This window comes from Macrotis lagotis, chromosome 3 (genome assembly GCF_037893015.1).
Source record: "Macrotis lagotis isolate mMagLag1 chromosome 3, bilby.v1.9.chrom.fasta, whole genome shotgun sequence".
Lineage (NCBI taxonomy): Eukaryota > Metazoa > Chordata > Mammalia > Peramelemorphia > Peramelidae > Macrotis > Macrotis lagotis.
Genome location: NC_133660.1, coordinates 123,979,482 through 124,007,344, shown reverse-complemented (window position 1 = coordinate 124,007,344; position 27,863 = coordinate 123,979,482). Strand labels below are relative to the sequence as shown.

At 36.6% G+C, this 27,863-nt stretch overlaps 1 protein-coding gene and 1 long non-coding RNA gene across 11 annotated transcripts in view; both read right to left on the bottom strand.

Moving 5' to 3' along the window:
- Window positions 1–27,863, bottom strand: part of ANAPC10 (anaphase promoting complex subunit 10) — a 694,704-nt gene that overhangs the window by 457,322 nt on the left and 209,519 nt on the right. The window lies entirely within an intron of this gene.
- Window positions 1–27,863, bottom strand: part of LOC141516226 (uncharacterized) — a 100,343-nt gene that overhangs the window by 67,204 nt on the left and 5,276 nt on the right. The window contains exon 3 of the long non-coding RNA XR_012476640.1: window positions 19,907–19,960. This is a non-coding gene — a long non-coding RNA (uncharacterized LOC141516226). The remainder of the gene's footprint in view (window positions 1–19,906; window positions 19,961–27,863) is intronic.

Here is a 27,863-nt window from a genome sequence, read left to right as displayed (position 1 = left end):
GGTCAAATTGTTTCAAAATGGTGCCAGGTAACTCTGAAAATTAAAAATGATAGAACTATTGTCCATCAAAATGTTAGGGTTCCCTTATAAGAGGACTTGTTTTCCTCACCCCTTTCCCTCATCAAAAACAATTGCAGAGAACTGGACTTTATGCTGGACATAATAGAAAATTTAGATAGGGCACCTTGGAGTTTGGGCAGCTAGGTGTCATAGTGGATAGGGTTAGCTTGGAGTCAGGAAGATTCCTCTTTGTGAGTTCAAATCTGGCCTCAAACATTAACGGTGTGACTGTGCAAATCCTTTAGCCTTACTTGTCTCAGCTCCTCATCAATTAATTGAGTTAGAAAAGGAACTGACAACTCACTCCATTAAGAGTCAGAGATGATTGAAATAACTCAACAACAATAAAAATTTCGATGTTTACAGACTAGTAAAAGGATAAGAAAATATCTTTAATACACAAATTGCATTATAAATTCCCAACAAAGAAGAACAAAACATGCTATGTGAGTACAAGTAATTGGACCAGAATTAGGGGAAGTTTCTTGGAGGAAGTAATATTTGAGATGTGCTCTAAATGATGGATAGGAAACCATAAGAGGGAATTTTGATGAATTCGCACGACTCCCCTATTCAACCAACTCCAGAGACTTCAAGTTATTTCTAGGATAAAATATATACTTATCTATTTAGCTCTTAAAGTCTTAGAAAACCTGACACCAACAACCTTCCCAGTATCATTGGACAGTACTCCCCCTCCTAACCCTCTATGGCATGGTCATACTGTCCTCTGTACTGCTCAAACACTACATAATGTCTGCAAATCCCTATCTTATGCCCTTTGCTGTGGCTGCTCCCTCATTCCCTGAATGCATCTCTTCCTTACCTCTGCCTCATTATAGAATAACACTTTAAGTTTTACAAGATGCTTTCTTCTTTTAAAATTTTTCCAATTACATGTTATGAAAGTTTTTCAACACTCATCCACTTGCATGTTTATAAGTTACAAATTTCTCTACTAGTCTCCCTTCCCACCTCCTTCCCCTCAGCAGTGAAGAGTTTTGTGAAAATTGTACATATATATTTGTGTTTAACATGTTTACATATTAGTCATTTTGTGTATGAGGAATCAAGACTGAGGGAAAAGAAAGAAAACCATGGGGTAGGAAGGAAAAACATAAGAGAAGTTTTTTAAAAAGTGAACATAATATCCATTCAGATTCTGTAGTTTCAGGGTTTTTGTTTGTTTTTTGTTTTTCCTATGCATGATGATGACATTGTTCAAAGTAGGTCTCCCAGGGTTGTCCTAGATCTCTCAACTGCTGAGAAGCATCCATCCCAGTTGGTCAACTCACAATCAAAGTACTTTCTAAATGCTAATCACTGGATCCTCACAACAATCTTGTGAGATAGGTATTATTATCTCTATATTGCAGATAAGAAAACTGAGGGACAGAGAAGTTAAGTGACTTACCCTTCACATGGCTAGCTGAGGCAGGATTCAAACTCAGATCACAAGTCCCACATTCTATGAATCATGCCATCTGTTGCCTCTCTTCCTTTGAGTTATATATGTGCAAGCACTACTTTCTACATGAAGTCTTTCTTAACTGCACTCTCTTCTTCCCCTAAGACAAATGTTCTCCTTTTCAAATGACCTTGTATTAGACTACTTTGTAAACATCTGCATTTATTCACTTGGTATTTATGGATTTGTCTCTCTCATTAGAATTAAAGCTTCTTGTGAGTAAGAATTGTTTCAGTCTTTGTACTTGTGTCTCCACTACCTAGGACAGTGACTGATACATAGTAGGCCCTTAATATTACATTTAAGTTGATTGAATCATGTCACCCAGCCAAGAACTCTCACAGATATTTGAAAACCTATGGAAAAAGGAAGCTGTCTAACTTCTTTTTTTGATGACTTGGATAATGCTACAAATGAAAACTTTAATGGGCACATTTGCAAGATTATCCCAAATAAGGAGAAACTGGTTAGGTCAGGATTCGAAAAGATCTTGAAAAGTTAGGATACAGGCCGAAGTTAGGAAGATGAACACTAATTGGGATAAACAGAAGCCTCACACTTGGTTTTTAAACACAGACTCATAAAGGCAAGATGAGGGAGACATGGTTTGTTGTTGCTCTGTAATGCCTGACTCTTTGTGACCCCATTTGGAATTTCCTTGGCAGAAAGACTGAAGTGATTTGACATTTCCTTCTTCAGCTCATTTTGCAGATAAGCAACTAAGGCAAACAAGGGTTAAGTGATTTGCTGAGAGTCACGCAGCTAAATGACTGAGGCTGGATTTGAGCTCACAAAGATGAGAGTCTTTCTGATTCCCAGTCTAGTGTCCTATTCACCTTTCATATTTGGATTAGATTTCAAGAAAAGCTATCATGAAAGCTATCCCAAAGTGAAATGGGCTGCCTTGGGAAACAGTAGTTTCTGCCCCCATTGGAGGTCTTCGAGTACTAACTAGATGATCATTTGTGGGGTAGGCAATACTGGGGATTCTTTTTGAGGTATGGGTTGGAATAGATAGCTGCTGACATCTTTTCCAACTAGAAAATGCTTTAAATCTCTGATTCTGTGATCCTAGGAGGAGGACATTCTAGGCAGGGGGAAAAGGAAGGTAGGACCTGACCCTGTGGTGTCATTGATATGATGTTTTTTGTCCTTTATTCTCAAAGAAGACCATGACACCAAGGAAGCGATGGCATGACATGCAGTGAGTTAGTTGCATTTCAGTGAGGGGGAGTTGTGCTAAGTCACCAGCCTCACTTTCTTTTCCAGAGTCATCTGGGTTCAGTGGCCAGATATGAGTCAGGATGACTGGAGAGAGCCCTGGATGTGTGCTAATAGAGGTTAAGTGACTTGTCCAAGGTCACACATTTAGTGTCATTGATATAAGGAGTTTTTAGATGAGAAAACTATCAATGTAGATTGACATTTTCTCTGTCATTTATAGTCAGAGTTGCCTAGATCACTGAGAGGTTGGGTGATTTACCAAGGATAACTTGTTTGAACCCGAATCTCCATCTCTCCAAGGCCAGTCTCTATCCATTAAGTAATGCTACCTCTCATGAGTAAAGGTTAGGGGTGAGAGAATATTATGTGAAAAACTATTCTCATAAAATAACTTCAGTTTAACAAAAACTATTTGAACATCTCACCATGGCACTAACTATAGGGTGAGGCAAAAGAAGTCCAAGACTTACTTCTTGCTTAGACTATCTCATTGAGAAGGCAAACATATACATATAAAAGAGTTAAGTAACAATATAAGGAAATAATATATAATTAAAGGTCAAAATAATATCATAAGTTGTATTAGAATTCAGAGAAGGAATAGAGTGACTAGAAAAGCTTCTTGGAAGAGGTGGGACCTGATATGGACCTTAAAAGTTAAATAGTATTTGGATAGGCAAAGCCTGGGAGGGGTTAGTTTTCCAGGAAAGTAGAACTGCCTTCATTTCTTAATTTAATTTCACTTAAATTATCTTAGAGAAAAATCAGGAAGAATGTTTATAATCATAAGCAAATCACTTAACTTCTCAGAACTTTGTTCTCTGATATCTATAAAATCAAAATGACTTTATATAGCTTCAATCACAAGTTTACTAGTAAGGAAAGTGTTTTGCAAATCTTAAGGAGCTAATTAGATGTGAATTTTCACTGTACTAGACAATAAAGAGAGCACTGAAATGCACTAGATAAATTTTAAATTTAAATTTAAAAATACAAAAAGCTTTTCCACAAAACAAAATCAATGTAATTAGAATACAAAGAAAAATTATTGAATGGGAAGTTAAATATTTTAATCAAGTATCTTCTGAGAAAACATTTATGGGATTGAAATAAAGATAAAAAAACAGGATCATTCCCCAACTGACACATTGTCAAAGGATAAAAGATAAAGTAAGGAAGGGAGAAAGAGGAAGAGTCAGATTTGAAGGTGGAGACCTTTGATTCAAACCTTGACTTTTCCCTTTACTACAAGGGTGAGCCTATCAGATCACTTCTTTAGACCTAAAGTTTTTTATCTGTTAAAATTCTAAGGACATTTTCCACCTTTAAGTCTATGGAGCTTTTGTCTAATGCAAAAAGGTACAGTAGAAATAGTCCTAGATTTTGATCAGAGCACTATGTGTAGATTCTGGCTTTGTTGTTACTTTCCATATAACCTTAATCATTTCTTTTTCTCAACCTCTGTTTACCTTCTCAGAAAATGAAGAGGCTGAATGAGGCCAAGGGTTCTTGATGCCTTTGGAAGGGTGGCAAAGCCTTCCCCACAATCATGTTTATTAAAGGCATGAAATAAAATTCACCATATTACAAAGATAATCAATTCTGTGAAATGAAGTTATTAAATTATGAAAAATTCCAAGTTCACTGACCCTGAATTCTATCCATAGACCCTGTGGATGAGAAGACCGCCAAGGTCCTCTTTTGGTTCTAACTATGTGATTCTAAAATTTGAGGGACATTTTTCATCTAATACACCATATATACTACAATATTCAACTATAACCTGGAAGAAAACTAAGGACATTTGGAAGCTGGTATAATTCTTTCAACCATTTCTATCTCTATTTCCACATTCTAAATCTTAAATAACTGGATGGCAAGAACCATGCCAGTTTTGTTTTGAAAGGAAGAGCACATGCAAGCAAATGGATAATAAATGCTTTTCTAGATGATGGTGATGACTAGACAGATGATTTACATTTATTTATACACTGGGAAAACATGTACACACAAGTATGAACACATATGATGAAATACAATTAAAGAAATATTATTGAGTTCAGAGGAGGCAAAAGGACAGAAACAACAAAGTGGTAATAATTTAGTCTGAAGATAATTAGATTAAAGATTTAGTTAAAGAAATGGGGAGCATAGAAATGGTTTTATGAAGGTAGAAGCCACATTTCCAAGTTCGGCATTTCTAATTTTATTTCCACATTATTTGCACAGTATATACACATAACTGAATGGATCATCTAGTCATTTAATCCCTATGAGCTCAGTTTCCTCATCTGGGAAATGGGGTTAAAATGTCTTTATTACCTATCATCCAAGGTTGTTACAAGTATAATAATAGCAAACCTTAAAATACTATAGAAATGGGAGTTACTGGCATAGAGAATTTAATGTAAGAAAGATATTTAACAATTTGATTTAAAAAGAACCTAGTACACACCACTCAATGGTTGTTCTATTCCTAGACATAAATCCATTAAAATTTTAATCAATGTAGGAAGCAAGATGAATAAGGAAGAAGATGAATCAGATAGCATGTGGTATCTATTTCTATGTCTGAAACCTCTTTTTACTTCCCAGGCAATGACTGAATCACTGTCCCATATAATTCCCTGATGTCCCAACCCCTCAAAAAAAAAGATAACTTTTCTGCTAAACTTCTACCTGGGTATTAAGGTAAATACCCATAAACAGAAAGTAAATAACATAAGTAACCTCAGCTCAGTCTCCAAACATCAAGAGCAGGTGGGCTCCAAACTGATCTCCCCTACATCTTTCTCCCTTTCCCCTATGAGATTTGGGTCATCTTTTAATAATGAACTGAGAATTGCCAAAATCCCTCACAGGCTTTTGAGGTATGAAGCTCTAAAATAAAACATAATATGTATACTTTGGACCCACCCAGGGTAAAATTCTGTATCTTTTTAAAGTTTAGACTTTCAAAACTATGTCATGAGGCATAGACTAAGAGTACTGGAATTGCAGTCAGAAGGCTGGGTATAAGTTCTAACTCTTAGTTATCTGACTTGGAAGAGTCAAATCTGTAAGTTTCAGTTTCCCTATATGTAAAATAGTGATAATAATACTTATATCACTGTGCTAAAACTTCTATTGGCCAGTGGTTCCACAATATTTGTATGCCCCTCTCCCCATCCTATATGGGTTAATGTCACTCTTCTTTTTTTTCCCCATGAACAGGGGTTCATTTTCCATAAGAGGTGACAAAACTGTCCCTGGGGACTCACTGGCCCCTGTTTCCTTTGCTCCAATTTTTTGATCACCCAATACATTAAAAAGTTCCATCCAAGTGGCCTCTCTGACTTGTTGGATTTCTGAGGAACCCAAGAGTCACCATAATCTGCCTGCTGATCAGATGCATTTCTATATGGACTGGAGTGTGGGGGCAAGTCCAGAGAAACTAAATACTACTGCATTCATGTGGTATATCTTAGAGAAAAAGTAAGTTTCCTTCTGTTAACTATTCAATGGCTTGTAAATGCTTCATTTTTTCCCAATATCAAACTTGCACTACGAAAGTGTTGCTGTTGGGTCCATCTCTAATAATTACTATTTGGAAGCTATTGGGAGGGTCAAATGAGATAAGACACAGAAAATATAAGCTTTATTAACTTATTGACCCATTTTTCTTTATTTCTGCCATTTTCCATAATATTATGCCTTTGTCCATGTTTACTCACAATATCTACATCCGTTATAATGAATCTAACAATTTAGATTTCATAATTCTTTCCACATAATAAATGAGAATTAATTGATCTGGCAACAGGAATTGCAATGCTGATATTTGGTAGGATAATATCAAATTCAAATTCTACTTTTCCAGTCTTAGGATCATAGGATCTTAGATTTAGAGTTGGAAGGGTCCTCAGAATTCATCCAGTCCAATCTCCTTATTTTATAAATGAGGAAACTGAGACTCAGGATAGTCAGGCACGGCGGGGGGGGGGTTAAGGTTTTTTTTGGCAAGGCAATAGGGTTAAGTGGCTTTCCCAAGGCCACACAGCTAGGTAATTATTAAGTGTCTGAGGTTACATTTGAACTCAGGTACTCCTGACTCCAGGGCTGGTGCTCTATCCACTGTGCCACCTAGTCACCCCTGCAGGAATGGTTTTGAACCTAGGTCACTAGACTACAGAACTAGAGCTTTCTTCTATTAGCTGGTTCATGTTATTACTAAAGGTTCATTTTTTCTAAGGCTTCATATTTTCCAGACACTGTGACAAGACAAAAAAACAAGATGTCCCCTTTCTATGTGGTGATAGGGAGGTGGAAAGACAGGTCCTTAGTGGTCTCCATGTTCAAACCTCTCATTCTGCAAATAAGGGAAACAGAGGTTCAGAGAGGGGAGGGGACTTGCCCTAAGTCATTAATAGCTAGTTAGTGGCAGAACTAAGGCTGAAATTTGAGGCTTCTAACTTCCGGTCCAATGATGACATCCCATGAGTAAGCCTAAAATATGGTTTGCATAATGCTTGGATTCACTTAATATTCAATTGATTTCAAATATTCAGAGGACATCCAGTTTCTTTTAGGTTTTTGCAAGGCAAATGGGGTTAAGTGGCTTGCCCAAGGCCACACAGCTAGGTAATTATTAAGTGTCTGAGATCAGATTTGAACCCAGGTACTCCTGACTCCAGGACTGGTGCTTTATCCACTGCGCCACCTAGCCGTCCCCCTGGACATCCAGTTTTGTAGAAGCCTTTTTTTTGGTTATATACTTTCATTTTTACCTCTGGATTCATGTTCATTTGGTATAGATTTCTTCATTTCATATTTTCAAATAGTTAGGAATGATGTTCTCAAGTAATTTTTTTTTTGTTGAGAGTAATGAGTAAATGACCTAACTATGCAAGGACTAAATTATGGAGACTACATATAAATAAGTATAGTTTAGTATAATCAAATCTAAAATTTTGTCTGATGCCTATTTATTGAATCATAATTTTAACTATATAATATTTAAGAATAAATGGATAGGATAGCAAATGATATAAATAATTTTAATTAATACCATTTGTAAGCAATCAAGTGATCTAAGAGCTTTTCTCTTCTTGTTTTACTAATTCTACTATTTCTCAACAATTTGTTAACAATAATTTTTAAAGAAATGTTGATGATTTCTAATTGATACCTATTATACTTTAAAATCTATAAAATCCTTTATATACAGTTTTTCATTGCATTGCAACAACTTTGAAGTACCCAGTATTCCTATTTCTATTTTATAATTGAGGACTAAAGAGGTTAAATGACATTTTGATGATCATTTAGCTAAAAGTAGATTTTTGAACATAGATTTTCTCAACTCTAAATATAGTACTCTATTAGTCAACACATTATTTATTAAATGTGAAATATGTTAAGCAGTTAGGTTGTACAGTGGGTAGAGCACTGGGCCTGGAATCTAGAAGACCTAAGTTCAAATCTGGCCCTAGACCTTGTGTGACCTTGGACAAGTCATTTAATCTTGTTTGCCTTAGTTTCTTCATCTTTAAAATGATATGGAGAAGGAAATGGCAAACCATTTGGGTTATTTTTAGTCAAGAAAACCATAAATGGTGTCACAAAGAGTCAGACATAATTAAATAGCAACAACAACAACAATATATTAGACTGGGATGTCTGAAGTTGGATTTGAACTCAAGATACAAAAAGGAATGTTAATTTTTTTCACAGGACCAATGTGAGAACATATTTCCCTTGATTATGCATGTTTGTGACAAAGATCTGGATTTTCCTTTTCCCCTCAATGTGGTGGGAGATGGGAGGGAGGTATAAAAATATTTTTGTTAATTGAAAAAATGTATATATATATATATATATATATATATAATATATATATGTACACAGATATTTGTGTGCATATTCTTACATATCTGTGTATTTTTTCCTTAAAATAAGCTATATTCATGTCTTTTGTCTTTTTTTATTCTATAGTTATTCCCTAATTTTTCACCCCTACCCCTGAATTTTTCCTTTCAACAGGGAAAAATTATTAGACGAAATCAACAGGAGAACAACAAAAGGACCAACCAACCAATATCAGGTCACTGTCAATTACCTTTTAATGGTGTTTTCATTTACATTATTGAAGTAATTGAGTATATTCTATTCCAAGCTCTGCTTACTTTGCATCAATTCATACAAGCCTTTCTATCATTAGGGCTTTTATTTTTTTAAATCAAACACTTCCCAATGCTCAGTGTTTCCACAAAACAGACCTCAAACTTTTTCAGTGTAGATTGCAATATATTTTCACTCTGGTTCTTCCTCCCTGCTACATCAGAACAGAATAGGGAGGGGTGGCTGGGGTTTCGGGAAGATATTTTCGAATACCATGAAACATGGGGCTATAAAAGTAATATGTAATAAACTGAGTTCAAAGTCAGTGCTGAGACAGCAGAAGAATTCCAAGTGGAGGGGGAGACCTCTTTGGAGTTTCTGTTCAGACAAGCTCCTTTTTTCCCATCCTACTCTCAATCCCTGCCAGAAACTGGATGCTTCAAACCCTCAATCACCTCGAAAAACTCAACAAATTCCTAGCTTCAACCAAGTTTGGGACATCTGAGCATCAAGGCAAATGCAAATTCTACAATACTGGCAAATCTCCACTGCCCCCTTCCTCTAAGAAATGCGAAAGAATCATGATACTATTCAGAACTAAGAGCTTTTCATCTTCAAAGGACATGATAAACATTAACTAATTAAGCCACTTGGGTAGTCCTGTGAACAGAGACAGAGGCTGAAGGATGCCTCAGGTCCCATTACTAGTCATTACTAGAAGGTTGCTTTTCAGATATAAAGAATTTCTTTTGGTTTCTGGGTCTTATTTTCTGTAGAATGGGAGGCTTGAAGTGCTTGGAAAGATTGTTTAACCAAACTATCTTCAGGAAAGGAGACAAGATTGTCCTCATTCAGGAAAATGTTAATTTTCAGTTAACTTTCAGTTAATTTATTATTCATTTGTCTTTATCTGTCACCTACATATGAATTGGTCTAAGAAATTCCCAATTTTTAAACTTGGGTAGGGACAAAAGTGAACCAAAAGGATAAAATACAGTGGAAAATCTCCCACAATTTGAACTCAATTTGTCTAGACTTGGGGTTCTTAACATTTTCTTTGTCGTGGACCCTTTTGGCAGTCTGGTGAAACCTAGAACCTGAGAATATCTTTAAATGCAGAGAAAAATACCTAAGATTACAATGGAAACCAATTATCCTGAAATACACTTATCAAAATAGTTTTTTTTTTAAAGTGACATGATTAAGAAGAACCTCTGGTTTGGAGCTTATTGAAATGTAGGCTTTATATTCTGCCTACATATAATATAAAAACCACATAGGTGCACAAGTAAGGAGGATACCAGTTATATTCTGTTTTCTACCACAACAGGAAACAGGAAACATGAAACAAATCCTTTAACTTCTTTGAACCTAGGGATGAGAGACTCAATTCATAGACTCCAGATTATGCACCTAGGTGATCAAGAATACTACACTGAAACTACAAGAGTACTGTGTGAAATGCTGAATTTTAGAGGGAAACACAATGATAATCCTTCAGCCATTGACCATGGAACCATACTTCTAGCATTCTTTCCAATGACATTCTTGAATATTTGAGATACATTTTGGTTTACTTCTGCTTTTGGTTATATTAGTAAATTCTCAAACTTTCTCCTTTGTGGTGTTATATCTTTGCAAAACTGGGAAACCCTGAGAGAAAATCAATGTGGAACAGGAATGAAAGCGGCAGTGTCTCATTTGATTTTAAGCATTAAGAAGTTGTACCAAAAGTCATTCATATTCCAATAGTAAGTAATTGTGGTTATTTAAGAATGAAATTAAAATATCATTCTTTTTTCAAATTATGTACATTATTTATTAAATGGCTACTAAGTTGTTAGGTCATAAATGCTTAATAAGTTGTCTGGACCTAGCTATTTAATATAAACTCATAGGTACTTCTTTTTGCCTAAGGGTACTGTGAAAAAATTACTGAGATACTAATGGTGTCTTGGTCTGAGAAAGTTTGAGAGCCAGAGACTAGAGAAAAGGGATAGAGAAGAAAAGAAAAAAGAAAGAAGGTGGTGAGGAAAGAAATGGGAGGAAGGAAGCCAAGGCCACACAGCTAGATAATTATTAAGTGTCTGAGGCTGGATTTGAACTCAGGTACTCCTGACTCCAAGGCTGGTGCTTTATCCACTACACCACCTAGCTGCCCCCATTGAAGCATTTTTAATGCACATAAGAGTACAAATAGAAGGTCAAAAGGAAATACAGACAAGAGAGCTTTGAAAATTGCATGTGGAATTTATTATTTACTTTAAAAGATGTTGGATTTGATGAACTTCTAAGGTTCCTTCCAACTCTAAAATGTATGATACTATGATTAAATAAATAATTCTACTAGAAACTGCATATCAGACAATTGTAGTTTCATTTATAATCCACTTTTTTTCTATTTTGTATTATATAGATAGCTATGATTGAACCATTTAATACAGAATGGTCAATATGTGGTATGGACAGATATATGAAATTGGGCCCATTCTGTCTCACCTTTGTAGGGAAACAGAAGAAGGATCTTCATTTGTCTATCTCCAAGAGGAGTATAGGGTTGGAATTTTATTTATCTATCATACCTCAAATGTTTGCTGTCCGGGTATAGTATTCTCTTTTAGGAATTAGAACAAAAGCTTCTTTCTGTTGTCACACTGAAAAGGAGAGTGGTAAGTTATCACTAAGCTAAGTTATCACTTAGCTTCTTCCCATAAAATGCAGGTTACACAAAAGATGGTCATGAATATTGAGCAAAATCTTTTACAAAAAGAATAGTGAAATGAATGACCATTGGGGAAGTTACACAGTTTAGGACAGACAGCAGGATCAGTTCAATTATTTTTCTGCAATGCTCATTTGTAATTTTCTTGGCAGAGGTATTGGAGTGATTTGTCATTTCCTTCTCCTAGCTTAATTTACAGATGGGGAAACTGAGACAAACAGGATAAATTGACTTTTCCAGAATCCCATAAGAGATCACATTTGAACTCAGGTTTTCCTGACTCTAGGCCTATAGCTCTATCCACTGTGTCATTTAACTGAACACACTATTAGTAAATAAGCACTTTGACTTCAGACCCATGAAAAGGAATTTGACTTCAGTAAAATATCACCTCAACTAAGGAGAGAAGTTTCACCTAGAAGTTTATTTTTAGATGTCTAAGGGGGTGAGAGAGCATGTGGTGGCAGCCTCCAATGTCTGTGCCTTTGGGAAGAACTCCCATACTCCATTCAAAAATTTGCCCCTACTTTCTCTACCTTCCCAGAATCTCTTTGACCCTCAAGCAATTTAGAGGATTCAAAGTCTATCAGAAGTCAGCATCCTCATCATTATTACAGGACTATCCTTCAGGAAATTGCTTCACCTACCTGGAAATCTAATAAGATATGGAAATTTGCATTTTATTTGGTGCTTCAAAATTTGGTTTGAAAACCTATAAAATTGTCCAAGTCAGATCTCACATTTTTAGACTGGGGTGCTGAGCTCCAGAGAGATGATAACTTTCCTAAAATTACATGGATAGCAAGTAGCAGAGCTTGATTGCAACTTGGGATTCTTGACTCTTAGGCTAATGCTCTTGTCACCATTTAGATCTATAATCCGTATTGACTCAGAGCTCCAAAATTCCTTCCTGGGCAGCTATGGAGCACTGAACCTGGAATCAGGTCAGACCTGGGTTCAAACTGCCTCAGACCCTTCCTAGCTATGTCACCCTGAAGAAGTCAATAACTTCTCTTAGCCTCAATTTCCTTATTTGTAAAAAAGATGAAGTTGGATTTGATGGACTTCTAAGGTTTCTTCCAGTTCTAAAATTTATGGTACTATGAATAAACCAATAATTCTACTAGAAAGGATATGCCAATTCCTTCCTTGTGGCTTCATTCACTATTTCTCTATGTTTCCAAGTCAAAACAAATCTCTGTGGTCCCTACTCTTCTATCTATATATGCATGTTGTCTCTTCCATTAGAATGTAAGCTCCTTGGGACAGGGACTAGTTTTACTTTTGTTATATGTCCCTGATGCTTAGTATATAGGTATCTAATAAATGCTTTTCCTTTCATTCATGGATTAACCAGGCTTTTATTCTGGGGTACCAACAATGGAGAGACATTTCACCTCCTGTAATATCAACAAGAGAAATGCGGGGGTGGGGGGGGAGGTTTTTGTTGTTTAGAGGGAGGAAATATATCCTTCTCTACTCTATCAAATCGAGGTAGGGGCTACCAACCCATAAGGACATCACTCCCCTTCCACCAGGATGGATTTCCTGCTAGTCTTCTGCCTGGTGGGGAGATGCCCTGAATATAGTTCGACCCATGAAATGAAATTTTGGTCTCAGAATATTCTGGGATTTCTGTCTCCTCCATCCAAATTCCTGCTTACAGTTCTGCCAGAGCTGTTGCAAAAGGGGAAAGTGAAATATTCCTAGAACTATCAAATAAAAAGCCATCTAACTGACTTTCTGCTCCCCTATTTTAGTTTTCCCTTGGGAGGTAGCTCAAGTCTTTTAACAGGGGAGAGGGAGGTAAGGATAATAAATTATCCATTGGGAAGCACAAATGACACCTCGCTGAGTCTGTCAAGATTTGAATTCCCTGAAATCTCTTCTTTTACAAGCGTGGTTGGCCGAGTCACCTCTTTCAGCTCACCTGACTTCTCACCTTGAAGAATGGTGTGTTTTCCTCTGCGTGTGTGTGTTTTTATTTCTCCCTTCCTGACTGCCAGGGTCTGGCCGAGGAAGACACTTTTCTTCAGGGAGATATTTCTTGCCCCTTCCTCATTGCCGAGCTTGTGAGAAAAGGAGGAGGGAAGGAAAATGATGCCTTTACCCCTTCCCTTGAAGGCACTAGGAACCGGGGGTAGTCTCACACCTGGGCTGATCTCTTTATCTCTGGGGCAATGGAAGCCAAGCTATATTTAATTCTCAGTCCTAGGAGGAGCTCTTTATTTCAGTTTGTGGCTTACGGGGATGAAATATTTGGCACAGGAAAGACACTCCGTTGAATGTGAGAAGCACTTTGGCTCTGAACAGCTGCAATGAGGAGCCCCTAAGACTCTTTTTTTTTTTTTTTTAGGTTTTTGCAAGGCAAATGGGGTTAAGTGGCTTGCCCAAGGCCACACAGCTAGGTCATTATTAAGCGTCTGAGACCAGATTTGAACCCAGGTACTCCTGACTCCAGGGCTTTATCCACTATGCCACCTAGCCGCCAGAGTCCCTAAGACTTGTGGAACAAGATCTACTTCTGAGAACGTGGACAATACTGGCCATCTTTAGTTCCCATTGCTGTTGTACCATCTAAGGATTTACCCAAATTTCCAGGCTTGTGCCCCTGTCCTTTTCGGGCCCTAACCCCCCAAAATATACATACCTTGACTAAAATACAGGTTACCCTGCTTAGATTCCCTCTGGAAAAATACAACCAAAACCTCCAATTTATAGGACTGATTGGGAAGTTTATTAACTGTTTTAGAGATAGAGAGTTAGTTGGTCTTGGAATTTTTCAAGTTTCTGTCTGACTAGTTGACTGACCCCATAAGCAGCTCATATCCAAATGATAAAATGGTGGATCTAGAGTGGGGAAGACCTGAGTTCAAATCCAACCTCGACCCAGCTGTGTGACACTGCACAGGTCACTTCACTTCAGTCAGCCTCAATTTTCTCCACTATAAAATGAGGATAATAACAACACCTACCTCTCAGGGTTGTTATCATTTGTTCTTTGGTTATCAAAGAGGACCAGGAAGGTGATGGACCATGTTATAGTGAGGATCAAAGAAAGTAATTGTAAAAGTATTTAGCATAGTTTTAATACCCTTAAACTCTTTATGTACCTGGAAACACTATACCAACCTCTCTAGTGAAAAATATTCATATAATCTGTGTCCCAAAAAACACATAGCTCTCTTTTTCATCCTACCATTTAGGCATCCCAGTGGGTACCATGATTAAGTACGTATATGGGAGCCAGCTTAAAGATATAATTTATACAAATCTCTATCTTCAAAGCAACCTTGTGAAATGATCAACCCAAGTATTTTTATATTTATTTTACAGATAAAGAAAAAAGATCACTCACTTAATTTGTGACAAAGTCAGAGTTTGAAGCTGGGTTTTTTTTTTAGTTTAATTTTTCAAACTATAAAAGAATAAATTAAAATTTATTTAGTTTAATTTTTTAAAAATTAAATGAATAAAGGAAAAGAAAAATAAATAAACAAATGCATAAAGCAGAACAGAAGAGGATTATTTGCAAAATCACAAATCTCAGCTTATTTTTTAAACATTTATAATAAATTCACTATACTATTTTCAAAGCTAGCCTGCTTGTCCATGTTTTCTTTTGAATTCCCTTCTATTCTTTTATTTACATTTCAGAAAATATCCTTTCTTTCTTTTCTTTTTTTTCCTTTATAGTTCTCTATTCCCCAAGCCCAAATATATCCTAGCAGACTGAAACTGAGATGGCTAAGCTGGCCCTGCCGAGATGAGCTTGCCGGCAGAAACTACAAGAGACTATTCTGAATCATCCAGACCCCACTTCAGAAAATAGGCAAGACTTCTGGGAGATGACATCATGGCCAGAGCCATCCTTCTTGGAAGGGGAAAAGCTCTTGGGAGCAGAGACCAAAGTATCATTATGCAAGAGCAGTGATGGAATAGTTAAGAAGGCATGGTCAAGCTATCTTAGTTATAAATGAGGATTGGATGACTATATATCTGATCTGCATATGTGTTGTATGTTTGTCATGAGAATGTGCTCAATCCTTTCCCAGGTTTGCATCCAACTTTCCTGACTCCCACACCATGTCTCAACTGCAGACTTGTCCTGGACCTTCTTTCCTCAGGAACTGGAGCCTTCTTGCCAGAGAACATCTCTGTGTTATAGCAGCCCCTTTCTCTTATTGGGGAGTCCCTCCTGGCAATTTAGGAAGAAACCCAGAACAACCAACTTTCATTTGCCTCATGGCTCTGCTTGATTTTTTGAATCTCAACACTCTACTCCCCCATAGCTATCTCCCTTTGCTCTTCCCATCACCAATTTTCAGTTCTCTTTTGTGCATTATCTTCCTCCATTAGAATATAAGTTTCTTGAGGAAAGAGATTATTTTTATTTTTGCTTATATTGGTATAGTGAGCAATTCATAAGTGTTTATTGCCTTGCTATCTCTGTAAATTTACTTAAAAGGGAAAATTTGGCATTAGTTCATTTTTTAGACTATTTTTCATATGCATATGTATATTTTCAAGTGACAAAATTTCCTTCCACCCTCTCTTCCCACCTACCTCTCCTCAGTGGTGAATAGTCAGGTAAACATCGTACATACACATTTGTGTTAACCATATTTATAGATTAGTCATTTTCAGTATGAGGAATTAGGATTAAGGGAAATAAGTACATCAAAGAAATTTTTTAAAAAGTGAAAGTAGGGGTGAGCAGTGGATAGAGCACTGGCCCTGGAGTCAGGAGTACCTGGGTTCAAATCCAACCTCAGACACTTAATAATTACCTAGCTGTATGGCCTTGGGCGAGCCACTTAACCCCAATGCCTTGCAAAAAAAAAAAGTGAAAATAGAGTTCATCAGATTATGAAGGTTTTTATGGTTTGGTTTGGGTTTTCTTCTTCTGGATAGGGAGAGCATTGTCCAAAGTCAATCTAATAGGGTTGTCCTATCTTTCTGAATTGCTGAGAGGAGCTGCAGCTATCAAGGTTGATCAAGTCACATTGTTGTTCTTAATGTGAAGCTGAATGCCAATAAAAACAGCATCAGAAAATGCCAATTGGGTCAGCAAAAGGGAAGGCAGCAATGAAATTATTATTTTTTCAAAGAAGTATGGTTTTTTTACAATTTTTATTTATTTATTTAAGGCACTATAGGTTAAGTGATTTGCCCAAGGTCATACAGCTAGGTAATTAATTAAAGTCTGGGACAGGATTTGAACTCAGGACTTCCTGACTCCAGGGCTGGTATGCTATCCACTGAACCACCTAGCTGCCCCCAGTGAAATTATTTTTAAAAATTCTAACTCTCACCTATTTAGGACTGTCTTATCTGCAATCTTTGTACTATACTCCCCAAAATGTAGAGAACTCTGTCATTATTATGTCTTTATGAATTCCATTCAACTTCAACTTTTGATGGCTCTGATCTTAGAAATACCAAGCAAAACAGCATAGCTACTTCATTAAATTATGATGCCTTTCCTTTATTGATTAAATCAATTCAATTCAATATATGAAGGACTAACTAGTCATTATGGATGCCACTCAGTCTCTACCTTAATGACCCTGACCCTAGAAGCACCAAGGAGAATAGCATAGATACTTCATCAGATTATGGTACCTTTTCTTTATTGATTATATCGATTCAATTCTATAAGCATTTATTAGGATCCTCCTATAAGCCAGATACTTTGCCAGGTCCTAGAGATGCAGAGAAGTTTAAGATAATTCTGACACTGAGAACCTAGGTGATTAGAAAAATGGTGCCCTCAACAGAAATTGGGAAGTTTGGGAGAAGGGGAAATTGAGAGGAGAGAGATAATAAGCTTTATTTTGGACTTATTTGGTGTGAGGGACATTAAGGTAGAGAGCTATAGGCAGCAGCTGGTAATGTGGGACCTGGAACTCAAGAAAAGGATGAGTACTGGATGTGTATATAGAGAAAACATTGATATAAAGAAAATCTTACATCTTAGTTGCACACTTCTAGAATGCAGCCCAAAGAAACTCTAATGGGGTTGAGGGGGGCGGTGTGGAGATCCTCTCTGTTGAAACTCACACATTCCATGTAATTTAAACTGTCTCTGAAGTAATCCTAGTTTTAAAGGGAATGCAAAGACAGGGTAGTCATTAGGAAAGGTAATTGTACCCTGCTTCCAAGGAAGTGAGATGCTCCTTAATGATTTAAAGGAAAGATTGGAATTTACTCATGATCAAATTTGTTAACTCCTCCTCCAAACCAGAAGGCTAGAAAAGTAGTAACTAGAGAATGGGTGGGAGCAGTTGTTGGGAAGAGCAATGGATAGAACTTAGAGAAAGAAAAAATAGGAGTCTTAAGGCAGTGTGATGCTAATGTGATCTCTTATCTAAAAGGCAATGATTGACATGAGATTGATAGAGATTCTTGTTTAACACATGATCCTCTAGACCTCATAGCCAATGCCAAAGGGGCAGAGACCTGGGGCACTGAATTCACCCTTTGGCCATCCCTCAAATGGTCTTTTTATTGTCCCCTTTTAAGGAGTCCCCTTTTCTCTGTCACTAGCTATAAGCTCAAAGTCCTTATTACCTACTGTATGACTTAGAAAAGTGACTTTGCCCCTCCATCCTCTGGTCCCTTCTCTTGGTTCAGTTCAATTCAAAAAGCATTTATGATGAATAGGAAGTGTGGTAGAGACCTTGGTCCCAGAAATTTAAAGCAAAAACTCACCAATGAACCCAGGTTGATTCCAAGGGTGGATTCCTGGGTTCAGGTAAGGAGGAGATGAGAGTAATGGTCTAACAAAGAATATTATAGCTTTTTTTTTTCCATTTTTGGATTTCAGTTGCTTCATTGACTCTATCTAGGAGTAAATTAGTTTGTTTACATTGGACAAATTCAGTGTCATGCACCTATTATCAGCCTTTTCATCTGTTTTGAAGAGGATTGTTTGAAGAGATGTCTCATTCCAAGAACATTTCCGTAAGATTTTGCCTCAATACTCTAAGAATGTCTATCAACATCTTTCATTGTTACTATTGCTATTGTTATATAAAAATCATTTTTCTCTTCTTGTTCACTAGAGTTCAGATGGAAACAGTTCTGGGTCAAGACACTATCTTGCTATTATCCTTTTTTGTTTAATGTTCTGTAAACTATTATGCAGATGAATAAAATCATTGCTCTTTTGTTATTGAATAAAAATATTAGTCCAAAGGCATCATGACAAGGATGAGATGTGTCTCATCTTGATCTTATATGTTTTTGATGATGGTGATGACAGTGGTAGTGTTGCTACCACTAGGATACAAGGTCAGAGTGGGACCAGCAGGGCGTGTGATATAGTAGAAAGTTATATTTGGAGTAAATCCCAGCTCTGTCACCTACTGCCTGTGTGACTTTAGGTAAGTCACTCGAATCTCCTGAGTGCTCATTTTTCTCATCTTTAAAATGATGAGATCTCATGGATGACCTCTGAGCTCAAAGCCTATGATTCTGTGAGCTGAAACTGCCACCTGAACTACAGAGCAGAAGATCATTTATTTTCCTCTACTAAGGCAGAACTAAATCAACTGATGGAAGCCAAGTGGAAATTTAATGGGTAGAAAGGAAGGGAGTAGGATAGTTATTAAAATATAAAATGTCACTTAAATTGGGCCTAAACTTTTACTCAGTCTCTAGAATTCATATAACTCCAGACTTGCTCAAAAAACTCAAATCTCTTCTTTAGGAAGGTATGAACTCAACAGTGGGTATGCCAGGTTTTGTTTCTTTTTAGGCTTTTGCAAGGCAAATGGGGTTAAGTGGCTTGCCCAAGGCCACATGGCTAGGTAATTATTAAATGTCTCAGACCGGATTTGAACCCAGGTACTCCTGACTCCAGGGCCGGTGCTTTATCCACTATGACACCTAGCCGCCCCAGTGTATGCAAGGTTTTTAACAAATCACAGTTGAAAAAGAGAAAGTGAAGTATTTAGTGAAGCCAGGTCTTTCTTTTCTTGGCACTTGAGACTCACCCTCCACTGCTTTGACTTAAAATAAAAACAACAGTAACTCAAGTGAATAAATGACAAAAACAAGTGTTCAGCTTGTGAGGGGATAGCCCAGGAGGTAAAGGATTGATGCCCACAGCTGTTTGGGACTTTCTCTCCCAGGTTATCTTCTAAGCAATTCTAGTCATATCACATGGACCTTTAAGAACCAAAAATGGGGTTGGGGGCATTGCAGACACTGAACCTGTGGGCACAGCAAAATTGTTATCCAAGAGAAATCAATCTGCTCAATGGGAGGTGGTGTGGTGGAATTGATTTACAACATAAATACTTGGGTTTCAATCCCACCTGACTTACCTCCTGTAAGACCTTGAACAAGACCCTTCACTTCTTGCATCACAATCTCTTCATCTGTAAAAAGAAGAGTTGAAGGGAAATAATGAAAAAAGTGTCAAGGAAAGGGACCTACCAGAAGTGGATTTCAAAATGGTAATTATTACAACTGATGTTGGTTAAAAAAATTTTTTTAAATCATCAATGAAACACAAGATATAGATGTCATTGAATATAGTAGAAAACCCCAAGGACAAAAACTAAAGGGGTAAGGACTAAATTATTCAATAAAAGCTGGTGGGAATATTGGAAACTGAATTGGGAGAAATTAGGCTTAGCTCAATAACTCATACCCAATCCAATACCCACTAAAATACCTTCCAAATGGATATACAACCTATCTGTAAAAGATTATATCATTTTTTAAAAATAAGAGAACGGGAGATATCTTTCAAAACTATAACTATGGGGGAAGAATTCTTCACCCTCCCCCCAAAAAGGATTGAGATGATCATAGGAGATAAAAGTGACAATTTTGATTACATAAAATTGAAAATCTTTGCCCCCCAAAATTAAGAGAGATTTAGAAGATAAATAGTTAACTTAGTAGGAAAAAACTTTGCACCAAATTTCTGATAGTTTTGATAACCTGGATGTAAAGGGAATTGATAGAAATGCCAAGAACAAGAACTATTTCCCCAGTAGATAAGTGGTTAAGGAACATAAGCAGATAATTCTCAAGAGGAAAAATAAAAGCTGTCAATGATCATATGAAAAACTGCTCCAAATTATTAATCATAAATGCAAATTAAAACAAATATGAAGTTCCAGTTCATGGCTATCAGTTTGGCAAAGATGATAGCTATGGTTAAGTAAATTTCTTTTTGTGTGACCTACTATTATCTCATTTTGTTCCTATCAAATCTAAACTACCAGGAGACTAGCATGAGTCAAGTTCAACCCAGAATAAACATTTACAGCTTGCAAACTACCTTACATACTTTATCTCATTTGATCAAAATATAGCAGCATTTTTTGTTTTAGCAAAGAACTGGAAGCAAATGAGGTATACAATGTTTGGGGAATATCTGAACAAATTATTGTATAAGAGTCAGGGAAAACTAAGTTCAAATTGAGCCTCAGACACTGAATAGGTATGACCCAGGGGCCTCAATTTCCTCATCTGTAAAATGAAGATAATAATATCTCCTTTTCAAAATTGCTGTGAGAATCATATGAAAGATCACATATGACAAATCTTAAAGTGCTATATAAATAGTCACACTGAAAATTTAACAATTGGATCTCAGAGTTGGTTTAAGCTGGCTCCAGTGCTGAATTTATGGTCCGAGACTGGAAAGATAACTCACTGTAGTTTCTCCTTCAACTTTTCAGTCACTATTGATCTGACATTCTTTATGGATTTTTGTTGGAGTAGTTGGGGGTGGAGCATTAGGAGGAACTATGCTGTCTACTTTTTCCTACTCTGCCATCTTGGCTGACTAATTCTGGGACATTTTCAAATTCATAACTGTTCTGAGCTCCCACTATAATTCTGCTTCTAACCTTTTCCAAATTTGGTTTCTCACTGTCTTTTTAGTAAATGAAGATTAGAATCTCAAAGATTAGTGAAGACCTTCAAAGACAAGAAGTAAGATACTTGCATAAATATAACCTCGAAAGGGGCATGGACTGGGTCTTATCTAAACAACTCTAATGCATCATGCATAATAAAAGGTTAATAAATATTTGTAAAAGAAAGGAAAGAATGGGGAGAATTTCTGAATGAAAGTATCAAAGAGAATTTTATCATAGAAGGGATTTGTATTCACATACAAATTTGACTAGATAGTCTTGAAGGTTCATTAAAACTGTTAGATTTTATTTTTCTATGAAAGGAAAGAGAAAGAAAAGAAGAAAACTATGGTTACTAGAGTTTATCTAGCCAAGTCAAATTAAGCCAAATCAACAAACATTTATTAAACCCTTTTGGGCAAATCACTTAATCCTGATTGCCCCACATTCAGGATCATCTTTTTGATCCATATCTGGCCCCTGGACCCAGATGGCTCTAGAAAAGAAAGTAAGACTAATGACTTAGCATAGCACCCCCTTATTCAAATCCAATTCATGTTTTTTGTCATGGCATCACCTCCTGGAAGTCAAGGTCTTCTTCAAGAACAAAGGACAAACAACAAAACAGACTTTGTTCTAGGCTCTGAGCTAAGCATGGGGATAAATACAAAAGCAAAAAAGAGAGAGTTTAAATTCTAATGGGAGAAGATAACACAAAAAAAATCCAATAAATCAAGATAAGAAGGTCTTTAGGACATTGTGCTGAAGAAAGCTTACAAGAGAGTCAGCAGTGGGGTCCATAGAAGAAGAAGTGAACTTGATGGGTTTATGGGGACCTTTCTTAAATTAGAGGTCTCAGGAAGAAACAATCAATATACCATAAGCTCTTTTTTAAGGAAAATTTCACAGGGTTGTTGCAGGAAAAAACTAAGTTTTTCCTAAGTTCCTTAGAATGTTATGCAATTGTCCTTTCTTATTATTGTTACTTGCAAGTGGTTATAAAAAAACAAATTTATAACAGTTGACTCTTCTACTCACTTTCGGAGTAATTTCCTAGGCCAAGTCACCTTTCCTCAGTCATCACACCCATATATACATATATGCATATATATGCATATATGTATATGTGCATATATGTATATATTATATCATATTATATGATATAGGAATTGTATTATATTATATTATATTATGTTATATTATGTTATGTTATGTTATGTTGTTATGTTATATTATGTTATATTATGTTAGCTATGTTATGTTATAATATTATATTATATTATGTTATATTAATTATATTGCATTATATGATATGACATGATACAATGTGATATGATATGGTATGATATGATACAGGAATATATTCCTGTTTCCTAGAATATAAGCTACTTGAGGGCAGGAACTGTTGTGCTTTTGTATTTGTATTCCCATCCCTCAACACATCATAAGTACTTATTAATCATTTCAGTCAAAAAAATAAAGGAAATTAGGTAAGCTTATCAATCAGGTACAGTTCTTTAGGGGAAATCTATTGAAATATACCTGGAATGATTTGAAGTTCTCTCAGAAAGAGGTTTAGCACAGCATATTGTAAGCACTTAAGGTTTATTGATTGAAAAAGAGGGGTGACATGGTACCTCCCTAATCCATTTCTGTCCTATCCTATCCTATCCTGTCCTATCTCCTGTATCCAAACAGCAATGCTTTCACGTTCTATTACTGTGTTTCTGCACAAACAAATTCTGGAACAATGTACTCTGCACTCTGAATCTTTATTTGCTGATTTGGAAAACAATGGGAAAAGATTCTGCTTCTTTCTGAGCAGCATCTGGACAACATCTGGGTAGTCTACTGATGTATTTTGATAGATCATATGAATAGTTTTCATTTCCTTCTGGTTTGATTCTTGTGGTAGGGTGAAAAAATAGGAAGAACTTTTCAGTCCTTCCTTCAACCTAAAATTAATAAATATTTTTTGTTTAAATGAAAGTTCCTTGAGAACAGGTCTTTGTATCTCCAACACCTAGGAAAGCCCTGGTCCACAGTATGCAATTAATAAATGTTTTTGGACTGAAAGAAGATTGTAATGTGACTCCTAAAAATCCCTGTAATTAAAAATATGAAGAAACTTGCCTAAAATTATAGTATCATTTTTAGTCATATATAGTTAAAATGAGGCATTGAACCTCACTCAGTCTAGTAACTGGTCACATTTGGGCAAATATTATTGATGTCTAGTCCCTTAGTCACAAATAAAGTCACACTACACAGAACCAGAATGATGAAAGTCCTGGATCCGGGCCATCTAAAGATCAAGAATTCAAGGACCTGGGGACATTTTTGTCTCAGCCTGAGGCTACAATGGTTACTTAAGTGTGTGTGTGTCTACTCCATTCTGGAGTAGATATTTCTGGGACCAAAGAATCTCTCCCTAGTCAACATTCCTCTACATGTGTTGCCTCTTTATTAGAATATAAACTACTTGGGGTCAGAGATTCCTTTGTTTTTGTATTTAATGTTTAGGTTAGTACTTGGTATTGTTGTAAGAGCTCAACAAATGTTTTTTAATTGATAATAACAACAGCTAGCATTTATATTATTCTATGTAACTAGCATTATAAAAATAATAGCTAACATCAATTAATAATAAAAATAATAGCTGGCATGTAGAGCACTTTAAATTCTGTAAAGCATTTCACATGTTATCTCAGTCAATCCTCAATTCTGCAAAGGAGGTCCATCATCCCCATTTTGCAGAAAAGGAAACTGAGACTAGGATAGTTTATATAATTCACCCAGAGTCACACAGTTAGTAAGTGCCTGAAGCAGGATTTGAACTCGGCTCTTCCTGACTCCAGGTCCAGTGCTCTATCCACTATGCCATCTAGATGCCCATGAATTAGTTCTTTCATTCAAGTGTTTGAAAGGCTGTCATCTTAAAGAATGATCATATAGGTCATTCTCTGCTCTAGAAGACAGAACTAAGAGCCAATGTCTCAGGCTCAGTCTCAGTTTTCTCTAAGGATCTACAGCGGTTAATGCCTTCTTTAGAAGGCACAAGTATTACTGAGAACATTTTCCTTTTTAGGAAGGGTCCAAGCCTGTGATCTCATTGGTATGGAGACCTCCAGATGTGGAAACTCTCTCCACTGCAAGCAGTTTACAGTTAGGCAACCATATATTTTTCTGAATTTCCTGGGACATCAAGAGGTGAATGAACTTGGCCACCAGTTACTTAACTAGTATGTCTCCAAATAGGATTTGAACTCAAGTCTTCCTGATTCAAAGTCCAATTCCTGTCCACTATTCTGCATTGCTTCATGGTAAAACATGACAAGATGTTATGGTTTCTAAAACTCTCCATGCAAATGTTGCCTATATCTACTCTGTTACCTTTTGGAAGTCTTCATAAATTCCTCCAGCATTAATACTGAAGAGAATTCATCCTTCTAGAGAAAGGGGGCTGCTGGGAAAATACCAACAGTTCCTTGGTTAGGTGTGGAGACAGCTGTCAAGCCTCAGATAAGAAAGTAAAGTCAAATTTCAAAGATCAAGAACATAGATAGGTCTGTATTAAATAACCCCAACTGTCTGGGATACTGTTCTGTTCTCTGGGTCATTTTGTTGCTGAATCTTAGAATAAAAAAAACAAACAATCTTGGTTTTCATTAAACAATTCAGGGATGGACAGCTCCCTGCCTTCCACTAAAGGATGACAGAAACATTTGATTCTTCTTCCAGTCACTTGAAAAACTTTGTTCTTTCAGCTTCCTTTGGGCCTGAAGCATGTGCACAATAACACAAAAAGCTTAAGGGTAAAATGGTTTAGTGAACTGAAGACTAGAGATAAGTAACAGAGCAAGAGTAGCAATCCTGATCTCATATGAAGCAAGAGCAAAAACAGAACTAATTAAAAGGAGAAAGTCACTGTAAGACTAAGGCTAACTAATAGATATGTTGTGAAATATTCCTTATAATGCCCATCAGTTAGGTAATGGCTGAACAAATTATGGTATATGAATGTCATGGGACAGTTAGATGGCACAGTGGATAGAGCACTGGCCTTGGAGTCAGGAGAACAGGAGTTTGAATTCAGCCTTTGACACATTAACTGTCACTAATCACACTTGGGCAAGTCACTTAAACCTAATTGCCTCACATCCAGAGTCATCTACAATTGTCCAGATTCATATCTGGCCCAGATGACTCTAGAGGAGAAAAATGATGATTTAGCACAACTCTCCCTCACTCAAATCCAATTCATCAGCTTGTCATGACATCACCTCCCTTAATGTCATCATCTTCTTTGAAAATGAAGGACAATCAACTGGGGAATGGCTTAGCAAACTGTGGTATATGTATGTCATGGAACACTATTGTTCTACTGGAAACCAGGAGGGATGGGATTTCAGGGAAGCCTGGAGGGATTTGCATGAACTGATGCTGAGTGAGATGAGCAGAACCAGAAAAACACCGTACACCCTAACAGCAACATGGGGGTGATGATTAACCTTGATGGACTGCTCATGCCGTCAGTGCAATAATCAGGGACAATTTGGGGCTGTCTGCAATGGAGAATACCATCTGTATCCAGATAAAAAACCATGGAGTTTGAACAAAGTTCAAGGACTATTCCCTTTAATTTAGAAACAAAACCAATATCTTATTGTATGATCTTGCTATCTCGTATACTTTTTGTTTCTTCCTTAAGGATATGATTTCTCTCTCATCACATTCAATTTGGATCAATGTACAACATGGAAACAAATGTAAAGACTGACAAATTGCTTTCTGTGGGGGGTGGGGGGAGGGAAGTAAGACTGGGGGGGAAATTGTAAAACTCAAAATAAATAAAATCTTTAATTAAAAAAAAAAAAAACAAAAGAAAATGAAGGACAAAAGAAATCATGAATGTGATGGAGCACCATTGTTCTGTAAGAAATCATGAGTGGCCAGACTTCAGAAATGCCTGAAAAGTCTTACATGGACTGATGCTGAGTGAAGTGAGCAGAACCAGGAGAGTATCATACACATTAATAGAAACATTGTGAGATGTTCAATTATGATGGAAGCAACTTCCCTCAGCAATTCAATGATCAAGGATAATCCTTAGAGACCTGTTAAGGAAAAATGCCATCTATAACCAGAGAAGAAATTAAGGAATCTGAATGCAGAGCAAAGTATACTGTTCATTTTTTTAAAACTTCTTTTATGTTTTTTCTTTCTTTTTCATTTCTTCCCCCCACCCACCCAGTTCTAATTCTTCTTTCACAACATGACTAATACAGAAGTATGTTAAAACACAACTGTACATGTACAACCTATACAAATTGTTTTCTGCCATGGGGAGGGGAAAGGGAAAGGAGGGTGGTAGAAAAATGTGGAACTCAAAAGTTTTCAAAAGGATGAATGTTGAAAGTGAAAAAAACAAACAAACCTAGAGTTATAGGGACCCAGGGTCCCTATCTCACCTCAGATGCTTCTAAGAACTACAACCCTTATCCAGGTGGCACTGTGGACAGAGCAATGGACCTGCTCAAACCTTAAATACAATATTTAGTACATGTGTGACCCTGAGCAAATCATTTCACCTCTGTCTGCTTCAGTTTCTTTATCTGCAAAATGGAGTTAATAATAGCATTTGCCTTCTAGGGTTCTTATGAAGATAAAATGTTTCTGAAACAGGGTAAACCTTAAATTGTTATGTAAATACTAGTTCCTCTTATTATTATCATTAACCATTTTCTGCCTTGGTTTCTCCATCTGTAAAATGGAAATAATACCTGTAGTACTTCTCTCATAGAACTGTCATGAAGTTCATTGGAGATAATGTAGATAAAGTACATTGTAAGCCTTAATGTGCTATATCAGTCCCTATTTTCATTTTTAATTATAAAATATTATATAATTAAATAATTCACTGTGTGAATTTAAAGTCGTTCATTTAGTACTTACTACATTCTCACTATGTGGGAAACAGTGTGGTAAAGAACCACTAACTCAAAGGAGTTAGGAATTTCTGGTTTCAAGTCCTGACTCTGACTTATATTGGGCATGCAACCCTGGAAAAGTCACTTCACAAACCTAAAAAAAAAAAGAATTGGGGTGGCTAGGTGGCTTAGTGGATAAAGCACCGGCCCTGGAGTCAGGAGTACCTGGGTTCAAATCCGGTCTCAGACACTTAATAATGACCTAGCTGTGTGGCCTTGGGCAAGCCACTTAACCCTGTTTGCCTTGCAAAAACCTAAAAAAAAAAAAAAAAAGAGTCACTTCACCATAAGAGTGATCTAAGCAACTTTTTCAGGTTATACCTTGCAGATAGTTTCTGATCTGAACACAAAGAAATAGTTCTCATCAGTGAAATCATAAGTCCAGGGGGCGGGGGAATACAGAAGTTACAAAGGCA